This window comes from Peromyscus eremicus, chromosome 3, assembly GCF_949786415.1.
Source record: "Peromyscus eremicus chromosome 3, PerEre_H2_v1, whole genome shotgun sequence".
Lineage (NCBI taxonomy): Eukaryota > Metazoa > Chordata > Mammalia > Rodentia > Cricetidae > Peromyscus > Peromyscus eremicus.
This window is the reverse complement of record NC_081418.1, coordinates 16,176,373-16,203,271: the sequence shown is the minus strand read 5'-3', so window position 1 is coordinate 16,203,271 and position 26,899 is coordinate 16,176,373.

The window sequence follows — 26,899 nt, the reverse complement described above, 5'->3', positions numbered from 1 at the left end:
TGAGGGCTGCAGAATTCAGGGCCTTGCATGCATTATGTAGTCTCTACCCTCCACCACTGAGCTACACCTCTAACCTGACCACTGATGTTCTAACAGTAGTAATTCTTCTAACTAATGACATGGGATATGTTTCCATTCACTACATCTTCTTCAATTTCTTTTGGTAATGTTTTATGATTTTCATTCTGCAAACCTTCACGTCTTTGGTTAATAAGTATTTTTATGTTATTATAAATTAAATTGTTTCCATAATTTCCTTGGAGTTTGTTCATAGTCAGTGTACAGAAATATAACTTATTTTATGTGTTAATTTTATACCCTCCTACTTAACCAAATTTATTATTTTAAACAGTGTATCTATCTATCTATCTATCTATCTATCATCTATCATCTATATATATCATCTATCTATCTATCTACCTACCTATCTATCTAGTGTGTGTATGCGTGTGTGTGTGTGATGTGTGTGTGTGTGTGTGATGTGTGTGTATGCATGTGTGTGTGTGTGTGTGTGGTGTGTGTGTGATGTGTGTGTGTGTGTGTGTGTGTGTGTGTGTGTGTGTGTATTCAGTGTTCCTACATAAAAAACAGAGTCTTCAGATAGGTGTTGGTCATTTCCACTTATTTCTCAGTTAGGATGCTGCCTCTTCCTCCCCTTCCTCCTCCTCCTCCTCCTCCTCCTCCTTTTCTTTCTTCTTTCAGTTTCTTCCTTCCTTCCCACTCTCTCTTTCCATCCCTCACCCCTCCTTCCTTTCCTCCTCTTCTTCCTCCACTTCTACTTTTTCTCCTCTTCTCTTTCTTTATGTAACCGCTCTGGCTGGAGCTCTCAGTACTGTCTAAACAGAGATGGTGTAAGCAGGCATCCATGTTTTGTTCCTGATCTCAGAGCAACAGCTCTTAGTCTTGACCATTAGTATGAATGTTTATATAGGGTGCATCGTGTCAAAATTCCATACTTGCTTCTGTTCCAAGACCAGTGGGTATTTTTAAATGAAAGGGAGTTTGGAGTATGTCAAATACTTTTTACACACCAGTTGAGGCCATGTGTTTTTATCCTTTGTTTTGTTAATAGGTTATATTACACTGATTGATTTTCTTATATTGCACTGTCCTTGCATCCTAAGAATAAATCCCATTTAATATGTAATCTTTTTAGTACATTGCTGAATCCACCTTACCAGTGGTTTGCTGACATTTTTTACATTGATGATCCTAGGGAATATTGGTGAGTAGTTTTTTTCCTATGGTGTTTTGGTTCTGATATTCTGGTGATATTAGCCTCATAGAATGAGTCAGTTTTCTTTAAGGGTATGGCCTCTGGCAGGTCAACACTCATAAGGATATGAACTCAGTGGGTTATTAACATAAGAGTATATGATGTTGGGAGTATAGGGTAGATCTGGAAGAGTTAGGGGGAGCAACAGGGGTTAAATATGGTCAAAATTCATTATTTGCTTGCATCCAATTCTCAGATAATCAATAAAATTACTATGCTAAAATAAATACAAATTAATTTTATTTAAATGCAAACAAGATGAGTTAAAGTGAAACAAAACCCTCTGTCCACAAGGAGAGTTGGGTGTAAGTTTATAGAGGGAGTGTTATTTTTCATTATTTCTTTGACTCAGTCTTCAGTTGGCCAGATTGGATTTGCTTACAGTATATCAGTGTCATGAGGCTTTGAAATATAGATAATTGTGTGAATGGCTAGCTCAAGCTAATTAATGTAGATATTACCTTAAATAACTATTAGTTTGTGATAAGAATACTTAAAACCTACTTTTGTAGAGATTTTGAGAGGCTGGGGAAATAACCAAGAAGGTAAAGCATTTGCTAGTCCAAGCATGAAGACTTGAGTTCAGATAGAAATCACTGAGAGTGAGATGTGAGATGTGAGAGTGAGAGTGAGACACAGTCGGTCCTGTCTGTAATCACAGAGCTCCTACAGTGAGATGGGAGACTCCCTGTGAGCCTATGGGCCAGCTAACCTTGTGTGCACATTGGGGAAGTCAAGAGACTTTGTTTCTCACAAGGTGGAAGGTGAGGGCTGATTCCAAACTTGTCCTCTGACTGCTCCACACATTGCACGGCAAACACAGGAACATGAGCATTCTTATTCTCATTCACATACATATACAGATAGACACACGTCCAGGTATTTGATGCATTGTTATTAACTGTATGAGTGTTTAAGGTAGTATATTCATAGTAGCCAGAAGGCTTAAATAACTCTAAGTTTGTCAACTTGTGAATGGATTTGATAAAAGTACATCTTTACAATGGTATGCCATTCAACAATAAAAAGGAGTAAGATCGTTCTGCATGTTATAATATGGATGGTCCTCAGAAGTGTTATACTCAGTAAAAGAAGCTACATGCAAAAGACCACATAGTACCTGATGCCTGAGTAGGGTTAGCTTTTCATGGCTGTACCAGACAGATGGTATCATCAAACTTTAAGGAGAAAAAGATTGTTTTAGTTTGGTTTCAGAAGGTTCCATAACTGTGTGGTTCAATGGCCTTTGAGCCTATAATTAAACAGAACATCATGGTGGAGAGTGTACACTAGAGCAAATCCGTTCACCTCCTGGCAGGTGGGGGATGAACTTGACCTGAATATCTCTTCCATGGACACACCTTAATGACTGAACTTCCTTCCACTATGCCCTGCCTCTCCAAGGTCTCACTATCTCCCTGTAGCACCACAGGGTGGTGATTGAGCCTTTAGCAAATGGGTCTTTGGTGGGCATTTAAAATTCAAACGGAATGAATAAATACCAGAAAAAGCAAATTCATGGGGAGAGAAAGGAAAGTAGCTTAGTGTTGGCCAGGGCCTGGAGATGGATGAGAGTCAACTGCCAGTGGACGCGAGGGATCTCACTGTGGTGATACAAGTTCTAACACTGGATTATTATGTTAGTTGTCTAACATCGTGAAAAAGCCTTCTATTGTACACTTTGTGATACGTAGTTTAATACAGCTCAAAAGACCAGACAGGCATTGGGTCAGTAAAAAGCCACATAATGTAATAGATGAAGAGAATATATGCAAGTAGAAGGTGTGTGTGTGTGTGTGTGTGTGTGTGTGTGTGTGTGTGTGTGTGTGCCACGTTGTTTGGATTTGTGAGAAAATGTTTGGATTAGCTATGTTAAATAGTTCTTTAAGAAAAAAAAAGTATCCAAGATTGCTCTAAAGTTATTCTGTCACTTCTGTTATTGAACTAATATTTGCGATTTCATTTAATGTGCCCCTTGAGTCACAGGGCTTGGGGCACTCACTCCTCTGTTGGATGTTTTCTTTTCTGGTGGAGAACATATACCTGAGTTCGTGTGTAGGGAAGGGGCTGGCTTTGAGTAGGAGCCCACATGACACTTCCAGTGGACACTCTCCTTTAGGAAGTAGTTTTCTTCAAATCTGAAAATCTCTTTGCTCTCTGCTGTGGATATCACTCTGTATAAATAAAATGCTGATTGGCCAGTAGCCAGGCAGGAAGTATTGGCGGGACAAGCAGAGAAGAGAATTCTGGGAAGAGGAAGGCTGAGTCAGGAGACGCCAGCCTGCCATCCAGCATGTAAAGGCAACAGGTAAAGCCATGGAAAACGTGGCGACATATAGATTAACAGAAATGAGCTGAGTTTAACTGTAAGAGCTAGTCAGTGGTAGGCTTGAGATAATGGCTGAGCAGTTTAATTAATATAAGCTTCTGAGTGATTATTTTATAAGCAGTTATGGGGTCCGTGGGGCTGGGCAGGACTGGAGAAAACTTCAGCTACAGCTCTCTAGTTCCTTAGCCCATTTACAGTGACATTAGTCATTGAAACAGTGGCAAAAGCTGACTATTGGGTGGCTAGCTAGTTAGGGATAGGTTGAGCACTCCTGGCCTCTGTTGACAAAACAGACAAATAAGACTGTCTGACGGTCCAGGCAGGGGAGGAAGCATGAGAAAGCCAGAGCAGGCTCTCTGTCTGAGACACTAGGAGAATCTGGAGTTACCCAAGATGGGACCCTATCTTTTCCCGATGCCTTCCTGTTGCAATAGACCTAGTTGTAGGGTTTCAGTTGCAGTGAACACTGCCCTACAGTATCAGATGATGCTAACTGGAACGGCGTAGACTTATTTTACTGATAGCATAAAATGATGGGGGGAGTAAAGTGACCTCCTAATGTTTGAATTCTTTAATGAGATGCCATATTAGCTCCCTGGAGGGAGTCAACTGCCAGCGCAAGGCACCCACATAGAGCCACTTTTACACAGGAAAGGAGAACATGCTTTCCGTTGGCCAGCTAGCTGTTAGTTTTCATCAAGTTTGATCTTGTTGGGTAAGCTTGTGGTCCTGACTTATGTGCGCTGATCTCCTACTTCAGCCTCATGTGAGATTGGCACAGGTACAGAGAACACCAACGTCACACGCGGAATGAATGTCTACACCTATGGTCGACCATGGAAATCATGTGAGAGTGGCACAGGAGCAGAGAAGACAGGTGTCAGATGCAGGACAGACGTCTACACCGAAGGTAGATCATGGACATGGGCCTTCAGATTTCTCAGGGTGTTTTTAGGGATTTTTTTTGATGGAGGTGGAGTCGCTTCTTATTTTTAATGTTATAAGCAAATAATATGTGACAATATTTTTGTGTTGTTACTAAATATGCTGGCTAGTTCTAAGTCAACTTGACATACAAACTAGACTTATATGAAAGGAGAAAACTTCAACTGAGAAAACGCCTTCATAAGATCCTGCTGTAAGGCATTTTCTTGATTAGTGATTGATGGGGCAGGGTTCAGCCTGTTGTGGGTGTTTCCGTCCCTGGGCTGGTGGTCCTGGGTTCTGTAAGAAAGCAGGTTGAGGGGGCCATGGAGAACAAGACAGTAAGCAGCACCCCTCCATGGCCTCTGCATTGGCTCCTGTCTCCAGGTCCCTGCCCTGTTTGAGTTCCTGTCCTGACTTCTTCAATGATGAACAGCTATGTGGAAGTATAAGCCATATAAACCCTTTGCTCCCCAATTTGCTTTTTTGGTTATGGTGTTTCATTGCAACAATAGAACCCCAAACTAAGACACTAAATGCTATGCAACAACATTCTCTTACATTAAGATCATTTTTACAGGTGCTTTGTGTGTGTGTGTGTGTGTGTGTGTGTGTGTACACACATATGTGCACTCATGCCACAGAACACATACGGGATTTGTTTCTTTCTTTTCACTAAACTAAGGTCATCAGACTTGGTGGCAAGTACTTTTACCTGCCAGGGCATTTGCTGGCCCCTTCCTTCTGCTGTTCATTGCTGGGAGTCTTCTGGGATCTCTTTCTACTGCTGACACACATATCTTGGTGTATCCTGCTAAATCATCTTCCCTTTAATGACTGTTAGGAGTTGATAAATAAATATGCTTGTTCCTTGGATGAAGTTATTCAAAACCATGTTTTATTTACTCTACTTCTAGAGTTTTCCTAGGAGCAACTTTTACAGCTTCAGGTAGTTGCTTTCCATGGTAGCTGATTAAATAGCATACCTTACCGTACCCCTAAAAGATACCACTTCAATAGAATACCTTTCTTCAGAATCTACTCCTGGTAACAGCTAAGTAGTGGTACCCTCAAACCATTTTGAAGGGCAAAGTTGAATGCAAAAGAAATAGGAATTCAAAGTTTGCCAGAGTTTGCCTGCATGATGCAGGACCCATACCATGAAATGAATCTGAATTTAGCTAAATATGAATTAGATAATTCATTTTGTGGCCTGTTTAGATGTTCAACTGCTATTTAGAAGATATTTTATGGCAAATATGTTGCAAAGTCTAAATAACTGATTTCTTGGTTAGTTTAGTGCCCATGTTTTGCTGCCTGGATTATCTTATTAATGTTTTTGGAAAAATTTACTTTCCCTAAAATATCATAATTAATACAGACTATGTACAAGACTAGAAGCCACAGTCACACTGAAACTGTTATAAACCAAAGCTACTTCTCTAGGAACAGTCAGTCTCTAGATCAGTTGTCACAGAAGAACTCTGATTAGACTTCTCAGGTAGGACCTGCCCTGTCAGATTTTATTTATTCATTCCACAATCATGATGGGTTTTCACCAGAAACCATGAACTAGCAAAGGCCTGTGAATATAAAAACAAGAGACATACTCCCCCATTCTTGTGAGCATATGACCTGGTAGAAAAGATGATAAACAGTTTATAATTACAATAAAAATGGTATGAGTCTTGAGACGAAGGGGAAAAAAAATTACAGATGACCTGAGAGTGAAAAACTATTTCCTATAAGAGATGATGTTGAGATTCATACTTAAAGACAGAGGGAGTTATCCAGGCTGGGGCAATAAGCATTGGAAGTACCACATACAGAGTACAGAAGTGTGTGTGTGTGTGTGTGTGTGTGTGTGTGTGTGTGTGTGTAGGGGGCACACTGCTTTCCAACATCTGTTTTCCCCTCCTTTATTTTGAAACCCAGATTTCCAAGTTGTAGTTGAGCACATGCGCACATGAGCAGAAGCCACATTTCCCAGACTGGTTTTGAGTTTTGTTTCAATACAGGGTCTCATTCTATTACTCAGGCTGGCCTCCAACTTGTTCCCTCCTGCCTTAGCTGATAGAGTGCTGGGATTGAGACTAGTCATGGCCTCCAACTTGTTCCTTCCTGCCTTAGGTGATAGAGTGCTGGGATCAAGACTAGTCATGGCTTATGAGATTTGATTAAAAGCAATACAGGCTCCAACACCTTTTTGGAATTTTGAAAGAAAGATTAACATATGCTCATAAATCATAATTTGTTAATTTTTGTTACATCATCTCATATCCTCTGCTAAGCTAATTGGATTGTTACTCTATAAGGACCCTTTGAAAGATCCAGATGCATTTGCCAGAGCATACAGTTGCATCCCCATCCCTCCACCCCAGAAATTAGTATTGCATAGAATTTAAGAGTTTCAGTCATCACCAAAATGCTAGCAAACTGAACCCAACAGCAAAAGATCAACTCACCACGTGATCAGGCAAACTCTAGCTCAGGGAAGTAAGGAGGGCTCAACACATCCAGTCCTATAAACATGACATGCCACATTTACACAGTGAAGGACAAAACCATGTAACCATCTCATTAGATGCAGAAAAAAACACTGTGCAAAATCCAACACTCTTTCTCAACATATTAGATGTGGAAGAGATGTGCCTCAACACAAGAAAGACTTCTGACAGACCCACAGTTCATATCAAGCTTAATGTTAAAAATAAACCAGTTTTCCCTCTAGGTCAGGAACACAATAAGGATACCTATTTTCACCACCCATATTTAACAGAAAACACAAAGATTAGTAGTATTCCTATACATTAACAAGAAACTGTTAAAAATAGGAAAGAGCGATTCACATGGACAAGGATGAAATTGGACCTGTATATTACATGGTAAACCACCAAAATGTATTCAAGATTTAAACATAGGACCTGATGTGAAACTATGAAACTACTAGAAGAAAACATCATGGGCGACGACGACGACATCATCCTTGCTTTGGGAGTTGGCCTTCAAAGGCTCAGACAGCAAAGAGAAAATGTAGAAATGAGATTGCCACACACTGGTAGGGTTCTGGTCAGCAATGGTCATGTTGAGACTGGGTTTCTTGTGTTTAGACCTTATGCCTTGAATGGAGGGACTCTATAAACCACAGTCATGTTGAAAACCATCAATTACAAAACATAACCTGCTCTAGATCCCAGGGGAGAGTTGGGATGAGCTTTAGGCAGGCTCCTCTGCACATAAGATGTGTGACTGTGCCTCACCTGAATGAATTCCCCAAGTGTTTTAGGGTCCATGTACACTTGGGATGAAATGGAGGCACTAAGAAAACAGAAACTTCTGAGAATGACCCCACTTTCAACAAAGGGAATGATTTTTGCACACATCTTGTGAAAGGAGGAAAATAGGACCCGAGACTAGAAGACCTGAGTTGGAGCCTTGCCTTTCCTACCTGTGTGATCTTAGATAATCCACGCAATCTCTTGGAACAAAAGCTCCACCCATAAAATGTAGATAAAACAAAACCTGCCCTCCTTCTGTCACGTGGCTCTTACACAGATACAACAACAAAAAATATGGTGGAGGTACTAATTATTAGAACTATAATAGTATAGTGAGAGTGGTTTCTTGGGCAAGGGGTGGGGTGGGGGTGGGGACAGGCTGTATTCTTGTGAGCAGACTCTGATGCCCTGAGGTCAATGCCTCAGTTTTTCTTTAGGAATAGAGCTGGGGAATTGCAAGAGGATTTTCTCTAAGGACTGGTTACCTTCATTATTCTACACTGTATTGCTTGCTTTTTTAGGGAATGATAGGCAAAGGGTTCATATAAGAGTAAGAACAAGGATTCTTTTGTTGAACTGAGATTCAGGCAAAGCATGATGTGAACCCAGGAGCAAGAGGGTTGGGAGACAGTTTTCCTTGTGAAGTAAACCTAGGCTAAGCTTATTTCTTGGAGACTTTACCAGGTTGGCATCTTGCTCCAAATTAGCCCGTGTCTTGAAATAAAGTTGTAATTCAAAATGATTTCAAAAAGTCTGACGTCTGAACTAAACATCTTGACACACACAGTGAAGACCATCCCACTGGCCTGGCTCTTGGAAGTTCGCACCCTGTTTTCCCCTTTGCTACAAGAGCCATTGGGTTAAGATGCACCGTGAAGCTGCTCTAACTTCAGTTACCCTCGGAAACATGAAAGGCTGTGCAACCTGATCTGAATAGAAATGGAGCCACAGAGCATAAAGGAAGTCAATGAAAACAGGATTTTAGTATTTTAGAAGCCATTTCCTCTTCTGCGTTGGGAGTTTAAATAGAACAGTACGGGTGGATGTGGGGAGGGCATGGAATTGGAAGCAGAACAGTAAACCTGCCATGCACATGTGCCTATTTTCATTGTCTATCAAAAATAAGAATCACCCAGACACTGCTCAAAGATGGGGGCACCTCCTTGTCCTCTCTAAATTCAGGGAATGGAAAGCGATCTTGGAGGACAGGTGGAGTTTCGGAGGGTGGCCATTTGGGTCTGACTGCTGTGCTATTAGGTGTTTTTGTATCGAACCAGTGATCATGGAAGTTGCCTGGAGCTCTAGGTCATGTCAAATCACTTTCCCAGCCTCATCTGTTTCTCATTATCCATCTCCAGGATTTGATTCTCATTTTCTTATTGTAAAACAATTAATTTCTTTCATTTTACTTTCCCCATCCCTAACCCCTTTCAGATGTGTTTAGAGGGTAACTATACCCAGAAACACTCAGTAGAGAGGACTAATTCTCGAGGCTGAATGATTGCTTTCCCTGTGATACAGTTAGCAGGGCTTTCGGATTCATAGGTGAACATGTACAGCCGAAGTCTGACTAAAACTCCAACACAGGACATCACATGTGGGCCAGGAACACTCCTGTTGAGTGGATCCTCCAGTGACATGTTAGGAGTATGTTTGCTAGGAAAGCTTTCTGTCCATCTCAGATCCCTCACAGTGATTAATTGCCTGTGTGTCAGCTCTGTGCTTTGAACTTGAAAAGACCATTGTAATTACATGTCACTATGGGATGGTGTGAGGTTGCTAATGACCGCGTGACAGATAAGAACCTTAGTGAAGTGGGACTTTAAGCACTTTAACAGAATTCAATACATGTATTTTTTTTCTTTCCAGCACAGGGAAATAGTGTTTGAGTGCACGCAGGAATGCACAAGCTTGCTTCCAAAGTGGCATATTGCTTTACTCCCAATTCAGTGGTTTTCAGTTTTTCACGCACATGGTTCCCAGCACTACATCTGTTTTACCATTTTGTTGGCTGCCATTAAGAACTGGAGAAAAGCATCTATAAAACTGTATGGTCTGTAGTTATCCTTGAATAGATTTAATTGGCCACACCTTAAACAGAGTCCCTTCTTTTGAATATATTGTGCAATCAAATGCTTCTTTCCCCTCCTTTTGACTTCCACTCAATTTGGGGCCTGATGGTGGTGTAATCCGTCGTTGACAGATATATTTAATGAGCCTGGGTTTGAGCTTTCACAGCTGAGGGACTGCGGATCAGGCTTTATCTTACTTCACATCTTGATTAATAATCTAGGAGAGGCTGCCGCATGCTAATGAGATGCAGTCTGCAGTGTGAACAAAGCTGGAAGACACCGCAAAGCCGGAGGTCAGCCCTGACAGACCAGCGTGGGGTGGCCAGGTGGGAGGGCCTTGTGTGAGCTGACCCCACTGCATTCTCTGCCGAGGGCGTTTCAAGGGGCCCAATCCTTTCCAGGCTTTGTCGCACTGGATCTGAAGGCTGCAGCTTGCATGGCCGCCCAGAGCAGAGCTGTTTTGCAATGTGTTACTCATGGCTAGTTCATGCCAGCTTTGGGAAAATAATCAGAAACATAGAGTATCTGTATCAAGGACAGCACCAGAGTGTAGCAGTGCCAGACAGACCTGGAGGCAGCCCTGGGGTAGGCTGCTGGGAAGTGTTTGCTGCACAGGCATCACTGTGCAGCTGAGTGGAGATCCCTTGCCCTGGTTAGTCTCTAGGACCTACAGAATTACCTACAGAACTGTGGCTCCATTGGGAGAGAAATACAACCTAAGTCTTCCCAACTGGAAGTACTTTCTAGTGATTGAGAGAGCTGGATATCTGAATTAGGGAGACCTTAACCTGATTATCTCTCAGGCTTCTGGGCCACTTCTTGGAGTTAGTGGATGCTGTGCACTGCATAACGTGGTAGCCTCTCCTTTGTGATGAGTGTGAATCTCTTCTCCAAATTCCATGTACCAGGAACTTAAATCCCAGTGCAGCAGTGTTGAGAGGTAGAGGCAGGACCTTTGAGAGGTGATAATGTCACAAGGGCTATCACGTCATGAGTGAGGTAATGCCATTGCCATCGCTTCAGGAGTGGCTTTCTTATAAAAGGATGAAGCTTTCTCTCTCTATTCCCTCCCGATCATATAGAAGGAAAACCCTGCCCATGCCAGGACATGGGTGTTGGGCTTCTCAGTGTACAGAACTGTTACATAAATTGATTCTCTTTCTAAGTCTCCAGTCTGTGACATTCTGTCCTAGCAGTATGAAGCAGACTCAGACAGTTCTATAAATGCTTTTCCCTTGAGACAAGAATGAACCCAGCTGTCCTGAGTTGTAGGGCGGAGGCCTTAGTTAATACATATGGGTGACTTATTTGTTCTTTATTTCTTTGTCTGCTCTTCTCCAGTGACAACTTTCAAGAAACAAATATATCATAACTCTTGGGTGGGAAGGGAAATTAGAGTTGGTGTCAAATTTTTTTTATTCCATTTCTGCCTGAAGAAAAGACCACAGGGAAAAATTTGACTTTGCTCAAAGTGACTAGGGTTGAAATGAAAGGAACCGGGATGCGGCCTGGCTTTGGCTTCTTCTCAGTTCATCCCACCCTCTCCCTTGAACGTTTGTGTTAGGGCACCTAGGTCGAAGGCAAAAGGATCCCTTCAGGACATGACAGTGACGCCCATCAGATGGCGCATAGCTTCTGATGAGTTCATCAGTCACAGGACAGGAGATCTGGAATATTTAGGGAAACAGTACTTTTGTTTGTGCTGTGTGAAATAAAAAAGTAGGGAAGAAATTTTTATCCTTTGAGCTCTTCAGAGGAACTCTTCTGAAAACGTCAGTGGTTCAGAAAACCTGGATGGATGTGCACTGGGAATGATTCAGGGAAAGAATTTGATTCCTCCAAACTCTTTTGAAATCTCAAAATTTTCAAAGCCACACCTCTCCCCCAGTCCCTTGGTTTGGCGAGTAGACACTTTAACATCTGGAAAGATGGAAATGCCAAGTAAAGTTCACTTTCCTAAGAAACCAGATGGCTGCAGCTTTCGCACGGGTAACAAACTGACTAACAATTTCAGTCACCAAAATGAGATGAGGGAGGAGGACTTTCATATCAGAATTGGCCAGTTGAGAGCAATCTGGAATAGGGATGGTTCAGGAAGACATCTCCATCTTCATTTCCAGGTAGCCTTCACTGTTTTCCAGAAGCTCACCAAACCCTTGCCAGCACTTTGTTCTCATGGGTTTATCTGTGGGGAAAGGGTTATTGTGGGGTTTTCATTTGTTCTGAAGGTTATTTTTATGCCTTGGAATGAATGGTACTAGACAAGTATAAATATATGTGGCTATTGTGAATATTTTTGGTTTAAACTCCATACTTCAAAGGTCAGGGATGGGTGATGTCCCTAACACCCAGGGATATGTTGTAAACCTCAGGGAAGTGTAAATTTTGATAGCCCCTAGCTATCAAAAAGCATGTCTTTCTCACCAAAATAGATTTGACCTTTAAATTTTTATTTTCTAATAAAATAATGCTAGTATGTGGACTTTTCTTTAAAAAAAAGGAACTTGCTTGAGTTCTGTGGGTTTTATGACATTGAGAACATGTGGCTGATGCCGTGTGGCATACATAGAAGAACGGAAAAGGTCTACTCGAAGAAAAAAGTGAAATAGTGGAGGGCAAGCAGAGGAAAAGTAAAATCAAGTTGAGATCAAAGGCAGGGTAAAAATGTCAATGGAAAAATAGGAGAGTCCAAATCGTCTTGAATATTTTATAGAGAGCTTGAGTGTGGGCTTGATCACCCAAAGGACACACCGCAGGGATCAGTGTTCAAAAACGAACAACAGCTGTTGGATGTCAACAGACAATATCCCAGTAGGTGGAGAGCGTTCCAGGTGAAAGACTGTGTCTTCAGGTGGTCGCTGGTCCTTTGGGTAAATCTTTGATGAGAAATAAAATTCTTTCCCATTGTTAGAGGATCAGTAGAGCAACCCAATGGTTTTCTAGTGAATGTACTTCAAAGTGAGTATGTGAGGAAATTTCATTAGTTAATGGTCATTTACAGAGCATCTTCTAGATGTAAGTCCCTGTGCTTTGTCAGAAAGCTTCCCCAGGGGGTTTATAGCTGGAGACACTCTGATTAATCAATGCCTTTGAGCAACTCTGGTTGTGTAGGGAGGAATCATTGTTTTTTTGGGGAGTGAGATCTCCTCCAAGATATCCTCTCTACCTCCTCTATTTCTAAAGTGTTTCTGCCCTACTGCCCTGGTGAGGGTTTGCTCCATTGCCCACGTTTGTCCTCATAGTGTTTGCCATCTTCTGAAACTTTAGGTACACATTTGTTTCTTTATTCATTATTTGTCTTCCTGACCAGTAATAAATTGTACACAATTAGACGGCTGTGTTTTCTTCACACAGTACCCTCAATGCCAGTACTAGGACCTGGCATGGTGTGTGGCAGGCACTTACAAATGCATCCAGTGAGATTCCAGACATGGTACTTAATTAAAGAACTCAGATAAAGAGGGTGTCTATAATTATGATAAGCAGAAAATGTAGACGTCACAGAATAGAGAGGGAGGCAAATCACAGTTTCCATGTTGTTCATGTTATCTTGATGGGTAGGTTGAGAAAATACCAAGTCTGGACAATCTCTGGCCAAGCTGGGTGTGTCTGAGGAACCTGCATAAGAGGATGGGCAGGCTGTGTTTTCTGCTCTTTGAGACCACTGAGCATCAACTAAACCTTCTGCTTCCTCCTTCCTCTTCCTCCCTCCTGCCCACTGTCTCTAAGCAAGACGCTTAGAGAGGGCATTGTTCCAGCTTCAGAAACTTGGACACTGATTGTTCTGCCAAAATTAACCAATTTACCTCCTATATATATTAATATATATTATTTGATTTTACTAATCAGTGGGGCCACCCAAAGTAAATAATGCATTGTTTTAACTCTAAATGGAATTTAATACTGACGACTAACAATTTTATAACTGGTGTTGTAATAGGTGGGACTCTATTATGTTTACTGTTCTCAGAGGAGGGCAATGGCCTCTTTGTGATCTCTAGCTCTGTTAATTTGTGACATCAGTTGGAAATAGAGAGCAGAATTTGTTTATCTATTCACTAAAATAAGACTCAAGAACTTAGTAACTGTGCTTCAAAATGATTGCCATCTTATATTTTTAACACAATTATTCTGCAAAACTCTTAGTCGAGCTCCATTCCTCCCATTAATTTAGTGAGCCAGTTTCTCTATCATGAGGGGTCAGCTATGTTCAACAATCAGATTAAATTCCTACAGTGTGCTAGGTACGGAGGACAGAAAAATGATCAGACAAACATTTGTACTACAAGGAGCTCAGAGTATGGAGGGTAAGACAAACCAGACCCATGTGACAAGAACCGTGTTCAGCAATGTGACAAGAGCAGAGGCTTAGAAAAGATCTGTTAACTTCCTGAGAAATAAAGGGGATAAAGGAAATAGGGGCTGCCCAAGCTAAGCATCCCCCCTTTGGGGGAAGAGTTGGTATGTTAAGTCTCTCCTGAATCTGAGGTCATAGAGAAGTCAGATGCAGGCACCACTCACGCACAAATGGCGGCAACCTGTGGCGGTACTAGAGAGCTTGTGTGTTGATTTCAAGTCCAGTTCGTTTAACAAGTTTTAAAGTTATAATGATGATGTGTATATGTGGATGGGGTGTGTGTGTGTGTGTGTGTGTGTGTGTGTGTGTGTGTGTGTGAAAACACATGAGTCAAGATGCATTCATGTAGGCCAGAAGACAGCTTTGTGGATCTCTCCTTTCACCTCTGCATGGGTTCTGGGAATGAACTCAGGCCACCAGACTTATGAAGCAATTGCCTTTACCTCCTGAGCCGTCTTCAGCTCTGAAGCTGAAGTTCTTGATCTAAGTAAGCACTGAGGGTGTGGGAGGATACATGGCTTTAACACTGGGAGTTTTCCTAGGCATAGAACTAGTCTATACTTTTTCATAAAAGTAAATTTATTCTATTTGAATAAATATTCCCTAATTGGAGACTGTGTTTCTCATGGTGGTAAGCTGTTTCTTTTGTAAAATGATATTGATGACAGGTTATTATCTTAACGTCTTGCTTTGGCAGAGATAAGATACTTGGAATCAGCAGACACCTGCCAAAGAAAAATCATTGGAAATATAAAATTGAGATGAAATGATATATGAAGAAAACAATCAGTGTGTAAATTCATGTTGTGGTGTTATAAATGCATCTGTGGTGCTCCTTTGAGGTAAAGATGTCATTACCAGTTCAAGAGTTCAACATGCTTAAATTAAATGTGTAAACCTCTTTCTTCTATCTGCCGTAACAGTTCCTAAACCTTTGAAACCAGTTTCTCTGTCCTGTGACTGTAAAATTCGATAACGTAAACGTACCAGTAGCAATGACAGTAGTGTGTTCTTCTCTTACTGTCATGATTTGATTTAAGAACAGTTCCAGGAGAGAGGTGTGAGCCTTCCATTAAAGAAGTGGGTAGATAAGGCAGTGTGGAGCTGGGTGCTTATCCACGGCCTCAGAATTTTAGAGTCCCAGGAAATCATACAGTCACCAGTTTCAGAGTGAGTTCTAGGAAACAGAAGGAAGAAGGAGCCTCCTTCTGTACAGAGGTTTCGACCTACTGAGTCATACGACATTTGGGAACAACTTGACACAATGCAGGCATGGTAAGATAGAGACTCAAATCATATGTTATGTGTGAGAATTGAGGACAAATACTGTGCCTGCACTGTTGAATACTTCCAGAGAAGAATTCAGGCTGAGTCACCCAAATAGGACTTTTCGGAGTAAAGTCAGGGGCAAGGCAGAGCAGGGCTGCTCACAGCATGGCGGCCATGAAGCAGCAAGTGCAAGGACAAGCTTGCACTGGTGGGCATGACTGCCTCTTCTGCTTTCATCCTATCTAGATGGCTAAGCCACTGGATGGTACTTGGGACTGGTTGTCCTCTCTTTCTAACTTACTCTAGAAACACAGCCAGAAGTGCTTTTTATTAATCCCCTGAGTGTCTCTCAATCCAGTCAGGTTGCCAACCAGGATTAACTGTCACACTAAGTTCTCTCAGGCAAAGCAACTCACTGAGCACATACATCATTGAACACTCAGTGAATGATGGCTGTTGTCATTCTTCCTTTTTGCATAAAACCTAGCTCACATTTAAAAAATTATTTGTTTGTTTTACATCCTGATCACAGTTTCCCCTCTCCTCCCAGCTCCTCCTTCTCCCTCCCCCCCCCCCCCCCCGGCCCTCCCCATCCACTCCTCCATTTCCATTCAGAAAATGGCAGGTCTCCCATAGCTATCAAGAAAACATGGCATATCAGATAGCACTAAGACTAAGCACCTCCCCTTGTATTAGGCTGGACAGGGCAATCCAGTATGAGGAAAGGGTCCCAAAAGCCAGCAAAAGAGTCAGGGACAGGCCCTGCTCCCACTGTTAGGAGTTTCACAAGAAGACTAAGCTACACAATTGTCACACATATGCAGAGGGCCTAGGTCAGTCCCAAGAAGGCTCCCTGGTTGTCGGTTCAGCCTCTGTGAGCCCTAGTTAGTTGATTCTGTGGGTTTTTTTTGTGGTGTCTTTGACCCCTCTGGTTCCTACAATCCTTCCTTTCTCTTCAGCAGGATCCCACACCCCCAACTTGACCTATCGTTTGACTGTGGCTCTCTTCATTTGTTTCCACCAGTTGCTGGATGAAAGCCTCTCCTAGGTCACATTTTATTGTTGCTATTTATATAATCTTTCTCCTTGACCCAACTGTTACCTCCTTGAGGGTAGGACTCACTTTCTGAGTTTTTAAAAACATTATCATAATGCTTCCCATGAAGGGTATTTGTTGATTTATTGATCTATTCTGTATTGTTGGTTTTGAGTACAACACTTTCTTGTTTAGAAAAAGCAAAACATCAGCCTATTTTCCCCACCCAGCTTTTACCACCAGCCTAGGATTTTTAGTTGACTGTCAAGACATTTTGCCATTGATATCTGTGGTGTCCTTGATTCTGAATATTTGGTTAGAAATGTAACTGCCAATTATTTCACTTTTGTGGTGGGAAACATAATCATCTTTATGACTTGGTTTCCAGGATTGGTGAAAATTAAGGACTATTTGTGCTTTCCCTAAAACATTGATATATATTATCTCAGCTCTTATAATTTACTAGTTTTCATGTCTACTTCCTGGACACTAAGCCAAGAAAGGCTTTCCATCCAGTTGTCCACCCACACAATAACAGTGTGGTCTGGTAATTATAGGCCACATTTCCCCATTTAATGGTAAGCATATCAAAGTTAAACTCTTGTTTATAGCTAGGCTAGTCAATTACAAATAAAACTTCTCATCCATATCTACTCACTTTTGTTACAAGGGGCTCCAGTTAAGTGAATTTTCAATGGAATTGAAGCTTGTTATTTAGGTTCCCAAACTATCTTCATTTTAGTTATATTCACTAAAAATTCTTTAAAATAATGACTCAATTTTCTACTTCCTTAAGCCTACGGTATCAGATACCAAACTCTTCACTAATTCACAATGTAATTAAATCAACTCCTATTAACTACTTTACCACATGTTTGGTGAAGGGGTCCCAAGATCGATTATCTGAATCATAATTGCTGTACAATGCTGTTACTATGCAAAACTGGCCTTGGAGATACCAAACAATACAAGGTATTTATCTTTGCATTGCACGCCTGCCCTTTGCCCTTGTAAGTTTTCATCTATACCCTTCGGGTTTTTCCACCTTCTCTTCCTCTGTCATGCTGCAACAACCATCAGGTTGTGCTAGCTCAGTTCTCAACCTTCCTAATGCTGTGACCCTTTAACACAGTTCCTCATGTTGTGTTGACCCCCCAACCGTAAAATTATTTTCATTGCTACTTGATAACTATAATTTTGCCACTTTATGAATGCTAGTATAAATATCTGTGTTTTCTGATGGTCTCAGACTACCCCTATGAAAAGATCTTTTGACTCCCCCAAAGGGGTCATGACCCTCAGATTGAGAACTGCTATGCTAGCTGACTACTGTGATCTCAAGATTCCATCTAGAGCCTGACCATGTAGAACGTGAATCCAGGGTGCTGAACATGACTATAGAGGTGCAGACTTTCTTCTGAGGGTCTTAGGAAGACCAGCAAACACTGGGGGAAAGGGATAGTGAGGTTCATAAGCTTCAGACTCAGAAGAACATGAAGACACATGTAGACAACAGAAAGGTGTATGATGCTTGCTGAGCATCCTATCTGTCCAACCACTCCTCTTGATTTAAGGGTCCTTACTTTTAATGTTCTCATCTTCTGCAGGAAGCACCTTTTTTTAAAGGAAAAGCCTCTGCAGGTAGGGGTGAGGCCATGGTCAAGAGTATCTGGTGTCAGTCACCACTTCCCTGCGGTTCCAAAATTCTTCCGGGAACTCTTCATTTTAGTGCTGCCATAATTATCTGCAGGCCAGAAGATAGTTTCTATTTTTGGTAGACATCTATGTGAAGAGAGAAGAACTTAATTCTGACTATGGATCTTTTAGAAAACCACACATATTTCAGTTTACTGAGTTCATAGTGCTTCTTTTCAAGTTCTTTCCATATTGCTTGGCTCTTGATTATTTGAGGTCACCAAGTATATGACTTACAGATAAATGAGCTATTGCAATTTCTAAAGCTACCACTGCAGTGATTTTTATCAGTTTTTTAAGATATGTCTAACAAAATTTTATATTCTTGTTTTAAGGATAGATGTCCTTGGGTCTTTAAAAATAAATATTATGCTGTGTGTGAGCAATGGCCAATATTTTTAATCCCAGATCTCAGGAGGCAGAGACAGGCAGATCTCTGTGAGTTCAAAGATAGCCTGGTCTACATATGAGTTCCAGGCCAGCCAGTGCTACATTGTGAGTCCCTGTCTCAAAAATACATGCTTAATCCTGACAATTATTTCATTTCCTTCTCTTCTTTAGGGGTTTAAAAAATATCAGGTTACTAATGCTTATATTATTATTTTGAATGCTCAGAAATATAGCTCACGAGGACATATAGAAGAATTACACTTTTCTTAGGAAATATATCAAGTCCGTCCTCTTCTTCTCCTCCTCCATTTTCTATTTATGCTTCTGTCAATTTCCCCTCTATTAGCATTTGACTCATTAGATTCAACTACTTCCTTTCCTTCTGTCTTTTCTCTGGTATTTAGTTAGCACCGACTACATTCTAGGTATACCCTGTAGGAGCTTCTAATCTAGAAAAGAAGGACAAAATGTACACAGATCCCATAACCAAACACAACTTGTTTTATTAAATGATACACAAATATAAAATGTGTTAGGCCTCTGTCTTAGGGTTTCTATTGCTGTGAAGAGACACCATAACCACAGCAACTTTTATAAAGGAAAATATTTAATTGAGGATAGCTTACAGTTTCAGTGGTTTAGTCCATTATCATCATGGTGGGACATGGAGGCATGCAGGCAGACATGGTGCTGGAGAAGGAGCTGAGAGTTAGTGCATCTTGATCAGCAGGCAACAGGAAGTGAACTGTGACACTGTGCACAGCTTGAACATAGGAGACCTCAAAGCCCACCCCCCACAGTGACATACTTCCTACAACAAGCCATGCCTCCTAATAGTACCACTCCCTTTTGGGGGCCATTTTCTTTCAAACCACCACAGCCTCCTTAAAGGAGAAATGATTCTTGGCTGGGTGATTACAACAAGATTCAGCATCTCCCAGAACAAGTTTATGATGAACACAGTTGGGAGCATACAAATGAGAATGCACAACCTTGGAGGGTGGGTGAAGACAGAACCTGGAGGGCCTTAATGGCTAGACTGACCACGGAACACCACTAATGCCTCTATTTGTGCTTCAGATGAACCCAGTGTATGGGGACAGGGTCAGTACAAGGAACCAGGAGCCATGGAATTAATTAGATTTGGTGGGGAAAGGACAGAGTCTATGGGACTTTGCCATTGGTGGATGCATATATGCAATATCAGGGACTTTGCCATTGGTGGATGGACATCCACAGTATCAGGGACTTTGCCATTGGTGGTGGACATCCACAGTATCAGGGACTTTGCCATTGGTGGATGGACATCCACAGTATCAGAGCTGTTCTTGACTTACATCGCTCTAATATTTCTCATGATGGCCTCAGTCTTCATTATGATTTGAATCTTAAATGCTCCCTACATGCTCATAGTTTAAATGTTTAAACTTGTAGTGCTGTTTTAAAGACCATGGGGCCCTTTGGAAGTGAGGACTAACTGAAAGAAGCAGGTCACTAGTGGTAGCCCCTTGAAGGTTATAGCCAGCCCTGGTTCCAGAATGGCTCTCTGTCTCCCGGTTGGCCATGACACAAGGCATCTCTTCCACATCTCCATGAACAACTCCATAACTTCCCTGCTATGATGGACTGAATTCCCTTTGAAACTGTAATCCAAAATAACTGATACAAAAGAATCAGTTTGATATCAAAAGTAACTGATACAATCTCATTCTTGGCTTTAGTGGTCATTATTAGCTACCAGTCCCGTCAATGTCTGTGACAGGCTCTTAGACTCTGCCTACCGCTTCCTTCGGCTTTCTCCCTGTTCTGTCTCCACTTGCAGTACAGTAAATGCAAACAAAGACCATACCAGCTTGATATACTCCAGAGCAGTGATTTTGTGCCTGAGGGGTATTTGGCAAAGTCTGCAGATATTTCTGGTCACTGTAACTGGGTCAAAAGAGGGGATGCTGGCTTCTAGCAGCACAAGTCAAGGTGCTGTGAAAATTCTTACAAGCACACAGGACAGTTTCCACCTCAAAAGAGTCGTCCAGCCTGAGATGTCAATATTGTTAGACTGAGAAACCTGGATCCAGAGGTATTTGTTTTGGTTTGCAGCCAAGACAAATCTAAAAATAATAGGATTAATTAAAAAGAAAATAAATTGCAATCAATTAGGAAAAACAGCAAAGATATCTGAAAATGGTAAATAGCAAACGTACCTGCTTTAATAGGAAAAAGAAATGTACTAATTTTCACTTACAGAATTATACTGATTAGATTTCCCAGCCCTCCCAACAGCTCTGTGAATATAATAGTAGTGATATTTTGGATAAAAAGGAAATAAGATGGAGGGAATATGATGACTCTCTTAAAGACACCATCCAAACACAGGTTTGTAGATTTTTTTTTTATCTCAAATAAAACAACAACTGCCCCTGAAAAAAAAAAAACTACACAAGGCTATTCACACAGCTTAACTGGAGCTATAAATGGCAGAAAATAAGGCCAGAAACCAAAGCTGCTGTCACAAAGAAATAACTCTCCCCATTCTCTATTTGGTATTTAAAAATAGGAGAGAACGCGCATAGCTTGAATCTGAGATAATGCTCCGCGCTTTGTGAAGGGCTCTCCCAGAGCGTCGTCTTCGAAACAAATTGGCCCTCTCCTACAAAGGTTTCTTTTTTGTATTCTCAAAAACTCATTTTTAATGGCTTGTGTGGCATCAGTTATGCCCCTGAGCTGTAATGAAGCGCTCTGCAAGCCACCACATGTGAGTCAGAAACGAATCTCACCAGAGAGGAAAGAGCCAGAGCACTAATAGGTTTTAATCCAAGGTAAGCAAGCACATTGAGCCACCACCACGTGCTTTTAAAAATCTAAATGTCATGAAATTTTCATCAGTTTTCCCTGTCCTGCATATCAGTTTGGGTCCAGAGACAGCCGAAGAAGGATCAGAAGGGGAAATCTTAGATGTGCACGACTGCCCGGGAGCACACCTTGAGGAGTTTACAAGCACCATCCAGGCAAAGCAAAGCAATGGACGGCGCACAGGGAAAACTGGAGGCTGTGGCAATCAGACATGTGAGAAACCTGTGCTCACAGCAGAGTTTGTCTTGCAACGTATTTGATTGTGTCTTCATTATAGGGGTGAAGAAGGTGCTGCAGGAACCTGAAGGTCTCTGTTCCAGGGCTTTCCCCTTAGGATTTCATTGAAGCAGAGTGACCGTGGCTGTACTGCCCGCTTCTTGCACTGATCCTAGCCAATTCACAGAGACTCAGTTGTTAAACACTCATCTGAAATTGCATTTTACATGATGTCTTAGCAGCTTTTATAGATGCTGAGCCATTGGGAAAGTAGTAGACTCTAGGTATGGAGGCAAAACAAATCAGTCTTGAAGTGAGTGAGACTTTTGCATGTGTGGGAGTTTTCCTTTTGCAGGTGGATAACAGTGAGATACGCATGGAGACTCATGGGCTTCTCCTTAGGGCTTTGGGGCCAAGGCTACTGGTGGAATTCTCAAGTGTCTTGTAGATGGAGTAATTGCTCTAGTAACTGCAGAGAGTGTCCTGACACCTGAGATAGTACCTCCTCTCTTGTGAAAGGCAGATTATGTCCCTAGTTATACTGCAACTGACTCACTTAAGCAAGTTATGCAAGTCCCGAGGCTCTGGAACAGAAAACTTAAAAGCTAGTCATATTTTCAAATTTGTATTGAGACATCGTTGCAGAACTTGCTGTGTGCAAGGCATGATTCCAAGAGCTTTATGACTTTAATACTCATAAAACCTTACAGAGGAGGTCCTCTCATTACACCTGATTTAAATGAGCCAACAGAGGCATGGGGGCAGCTAAGTAATTTGCCCAAGGTCACACAGCTCATGAGAGGTGTAAGTACAATTTGAATCCAGGGTATCTTTGGAGCATTTGTGTGCTCCTATTGCTATGCTGCATTCCTTCTCGAAACAAGCACAAAGAATGGACCCCATGAGTTGGAGACTTTGTAGGGTTTCCTCTTACATTTTTTTTTCTGTTATCAAAGCCTATGAGTAATTTGCAGCTGCCCACAGAGAAGTCCCAATGGACTAGAAAGATTTTGGTCTGACTCAAGTGTCCCCCATGTCTCTCCACAAACTCCCTCCCCTCACATTTAGCAACTGCAGCATTATTTTTGTGGCACTACCACTAGTTTGTGAAAATTGAAGCAACAGGTGGGTCTTTGCATATAGCCTGAAATTCTGCTACCCTGGCACATAGATGGGAGACTTGAGACCATCACCAGTTATTCCAAATGACAGATCTTCATTTTGTGGCCTTGGGAAGCAGGGCAAATGGGAAGAGGAGGAGTCAGAAGGTCTAGGATAAGTCTCGAACTTTCATGTACTTACGAATCTCTCAGTGACCTTGTTGAAATGTAGAATCTCATTTCTAGGTCTAGAGTGGGACTGGGAAGTCTTTTTCTGACTTTTAAGAGTTTAAATTTTAAAAGATTATTTTTTATTTCATATATGGAAATTTAAAAGTTTAATTAAATGATTAAATGATTTTGATCAAATCTATCCCAAACTCCCTTCCTTATAACTTTTCCCATACTTCCTACACTTTTTCCTCTCAATTTCATGTGCTGTTTTTAAAACCCATTGAGTCCACTTAACGTGGCCAGTATCTTTCCTGGGTATAGGACAATCCACTGGAACGTGGTCCGTCTATCAGGGGCTGCATCTGAAGTAAACCAACTCTCCCCTTTCCCAGTAGCAATCAGTTTCTATATTGCTCAGCTCAGGCTGGGACTTTGTGAGCCCATTCTCCATGCGTGCTGGAATGTTATCTGGCTTGATCATGTACAGATCTTGTGCATAGTGATAGATTCTGCAAGTTCATATGTGCAGTGTCTCACAGCAGATCTCTCCTACCTTTGGCCCTCACAATTTCCCCAATCCCTTCTGTGAGCCTCCAGAGGAGAGAGAATGCTATAGCTCTCCAATTTAATGCTAAGAATCCATAGTCTCTTATTCTCTGTACTTTGACTAGCCATAAATATCTATATCTATATCTATATCTATATATTAATCACCACCTACTACAAAAAAGAAGCTACTCTGATGCAGGTTGAGAGCTGCATTAGTCTGGGGTTATAAAGGTAAGTATTTATGGTACAGTTTAATATTATTTGCATTTAGCTGAATAATGGTGACAGGTTCTTTCCTAAGACCCATGTGCTATAGCAGTGGGTTCTTGGGCCAGTTAATATCCTGGCCTGAGTTGTTTCATCTTGTGGAGCAGGCCTTGAATTAAATCAGGAAGTGCTTGGTTACTCCCAATACACTCATGCAGCTATTGCACCCGGGGGCGTACCTTACCATATCAGCACGGACCATATTGTGAATACGAGGATCTGGACTTGATTCGTCACCATCACCAGGAAGCTTTTTAGAAATGCAGTCTTAGATTTGACTCCAGGACTATCTAACCAGAATCTACATTGTAGCAAAATGTCCCAGCGATTTAGTGTGCACTATAGTGTTTTGAGAAATACTAGTTCAGTTTATTCTTTGTGGGAGACCAGCTCCCACCTTTTCAAGGGTTCTTAGGAGGAGGAGAAAGGGATAAGAAAATATTAGATAGAAAGATAGTGAAGAGGAGAAAGACAAGGTTCGGGAGGATCTGGGTCAATACCCAACAGCCTTTTTTGTTTATTCAAAAGGGCTTTTTATAACAATGCCAAGGGGTGGGGCAAAAGACCCCCTGCCTTGCTAGATCAAAGCACACCATACAGCCAAGTGCAGACCCTTCCAAACACCTGGTAACCACACCCATGGTCAAATTATCCCCTCATGCAGCCCTGCTGGGTAAAGCAAGCCCAGATTCTCAGACCCTGAGTAAATTCTCACTAGGAAACTTCTGTGGGTCTCCACAATTCTTCAAAACATGAAGATACATATACATCATTAAACACACTATAAATGAACTGGTTATTGTGGGAAGAAAGATAGACACAATATAAAGTCCTTACTAGAAGTTTTAAGTCTTTTAAATATTTATTTTACTTGTGATCACCTCAATTAATGAAAAAGTCTTTGATATGACCCCATTCAAAGCTTATTTGCAAAATTTGTATAATATTTTCATTGCAGAAGAACTCCAGTTGTTTTTCCGTTAGGGTCTGGCACAGTTAGAATCTGGAAGAGACCGGAGTCTTTCCCACTGACATCTCCATCTCTAGATGGCAGAGTGCTGTGTTCTTAGTTACTTCTAGAATGCAGTATGGTGCTCTCAGGCAGACTGGGGATGACCACCACCTTGCCCTCCCAGAGATGTGCTGAAGCCCACACCCAACTCCAACCCTTCCTGTGTTAGTGTTTAGACCATTCTGGACGGCAGAGGAATGTGGGTCTCAACACAACTGGGTGCTGCCCTAGCTGGTAGAAGTTTTGGAACGGACCCTAGCAGGATAAACTTGGGTTTGCTAGGGTCCCAAAGGACAAGAAGAGTAGAGATTGAGAGAGGGAGGTGGCAGGAGACAGGACTTTGCCACGGTTTCATGCCTGCCGAGCATGATTGATCATCACGTTGGTTTTCACCTACAGCTCACAGTCTTAAATATCAGACCATTAAAGAATTTAGGACTACAGCATTGAGCTGAAGTGTAGGACCTTCCTGAGGATGGGGCCCTGTACAACCTCTCTGGTCACATGCCTGTGGATCCTAAGTTGTTCTTTCAGAATTCCTAACAATATTTGGCGATGACAGTCATTGAACTATGGACCACACAGATATTCCCTATTTGTGCCTATTCTCTTCTAGTGAGAAAGTCTCTTTGTAGCAGATTTGAGCCTGGCGCAATAGTGTCTGCTATAACTCTAGTACTTGGGAGGCCGAGGCAGGGGGCTTCTCATGACTCTGAGGTTAGCATAGGTTACATAACAAATACTAGAGAGGATGGGGCACCTAGCTAGACATAGTTCTGAACCCAAACCCAAACCCAAACCCAAACAACAAAAGAACACACACACACACACACACACACACACACACACACACACACACACACACACCCCAGATTCCTAAAGCCCCCTAAACCTTAAGTGTGCATTCCCAGTAGCTGTTCAGAAATTCTGGGAAGGCTCTGGGCGTAGACAAGGATTGTAAAAAATACTTAGCATGGTTCAAATCCCAGTTCTCTTTCTAATTTGTAGTGAAGCCCTAGAAAGATTATTTACTTTCTAAAATTGATAAAATTGAGATAATATTAGTGATATTTTGATTTCTGCTTCATTTTGTGAGTGTGTGTGTGTGTGTGTGTGTGTGTGTGTGTGTGTGTGTGTGGTTTGATTGAGCTCATGAGTGGGAGTCCTTATAACTGAACCTAGCACATAGTCAGCACTGAAAGGAGTGGAAGATTGCATGCTTGTATCATTAAAAAGCGGAGGAATGTATTTGTGGATAGGTTGGCACTAATAATTACCTAATATAATTGGAAACACTCTGTTTCCATAAAGGCTCATGGAGTACACAGGCATACACAGGCACAGACACACTGACACACACACACACACACACACACACACACACACACACACACACACACACTCAGACATACATACACACACACAGGCAGACAAACAAACACACACACACTCAGACACACATACACACACGTACACACACACACTCAGACATACATACACTCCCACACACAGGCAGACAAAAACACACACACTCATACATACATACACACATACAGGCAGACAGACAGACAACACACACACACTCAGACAGACAGAAGAAACACACACACACACACACACACACACACACACACACACACACACCCTGCTAAGAATTCTTCCTTGGGCCTTCTCTTCTCTTGCTGGGTTTCTGGGGATTCTGCTTGGTCCTCTGGAGGCTTAAGTTTAGTGCTGGAAGTTCACTTCTCTCTATTATTAGCTTTTGTGCTGAGCATACACTATCAGAATTTTGTAGGATTTCTCCCTCTTAGTGCCCATATACTTTTAAAATCAATGATTTGCAAAGTAAAAAGGAGTGCTTTCAGTAAATATTTGTGAGGGAGATCCATCTTCCCCTGCTTTCTGAGCAGAGCAAAGGCCTTTCTAAGCCCGGTGTTGAGAGGATGATGCTCTATTGATTTTCTGCCTGATTCTTGCTCCATCATCGCATCACTTGTAGGAAGAATAGAATTACCCTTGCTCAGATACGCGGGTCTTTTTGTGTGTGTTTGAGTCTGAAAACCAACTCCAGGCTACTTGTAGTTGTCTTATTGAATAATAAATGA